Source organism: Sinohyriopsis cumingii, chromosome 5, assembly GCF_028554795.1.
Source record: "Sinohyriopsis cumingii isolate HCF-2022 chromosome 5, ASM2855479v2, whole genome shotgun sequence".
Taxonomy (NCBI): domain Eukaryota; kingdom Metazoa; phylum Mollusca; class Bivalvia; order Unionida; family Unionidae; genus Sinohyriopsis; species Sinohyriopsis cumingii.
This window is the reverse complement of record NC_142965.1, coordinates 63,708,301-63,709,540: the sequence shown is the minus strand read 5'-3', so window position 1 is coordinate 63,709,540 and position 1,240 is coordinate 63,708,301.

Sequence of the window (1,240 nt, the reverse complement as noted above, 5' to 3'; positions counted from 1 at the left end):
TTTCAATGCACATTAACTCTTTAGGATAAAAATATTTAAACACGTTTATTTATTTCCTTTTCAGCCGGTCATCACTGTGTTATTTTTATTCTTCATCTTCTGCCAAGTTTAAGAAGTTGATATTCATAAATTGCGTTATATTTCAGACGTTTCAGTTGACCGACTTTGGTAACTAAATGAACCTTGATGCTTTTTGTTGATCCTGTTAGCGTTACGAATATGAATTTTCATATATTTAAAACCATGAAGGCTATCGAAATAACATATCTATCTTTCTATCTATTCTATATAGGTAAAACCCGTCATAACGCGATGCTCTGGATCAAAAAAAAAAAACATCGCGATCTAAGCGGGATGGCGTTAACAATTTTTTCGAACAAATTCCCTATACAAGAAGTGCATTGAAATTTCAGTGTCATCAGTTTTAACTAACCTCTTGATGAAATAATCTTCTACGGATGCGAATAATCGGCTTTTCCGAGAGCATGTATTTTGGGTGTTAAAAAGAGAGGTCACCTTCAATCAGAAAATGGGAGCCATCATGCGATCGCGTCATAAGCAGAATCGTGTTATAACAAATCGCGTTATAACGGGTATATATATATATATATATATATATATATATATATATATATATATATATATATATATATATATATATATATATATACATATATACATATATATATATATATATATATATATATATATATATATATATATATATATATATATATATATATATGTTTGTGCATAATATATTATGTTACTCATAATTTATATTTCTATAGCAACGTTTCATCTCTAACATCACAGGCAGAGAAGTAAACCACGAAGGCCGTTTGCAATACATTGCATGACTGTTCATGTAATAAATATATATTTTCACATCGATAGTACAGGTTTCATGAATAAAACTATTTTTCTAATGATGATGTTAGGTTACTCTATGATTTTTCTCTTCTACATGCTTGCACATTGAAGGACATATGCGTAACCTGAATAATAAACGTGCAATATATTTTTTTTATGAATTAAACGAATCGTAAAGAAGTGTATGGTGTATAAGAAAAACATTCAGAAATTAAAAACTAAGCTTTGATCAATGGAATCTTCATCAACTTCTTAGAAACATATTGCAAATATCGCTTTGCACAAATGCGCAAGAAAGTTGTTTACTTTGTGTACACACAAAGTGTATTCACCATTTGCCAGTCGCATTTTTGTAGCATCCACTGAA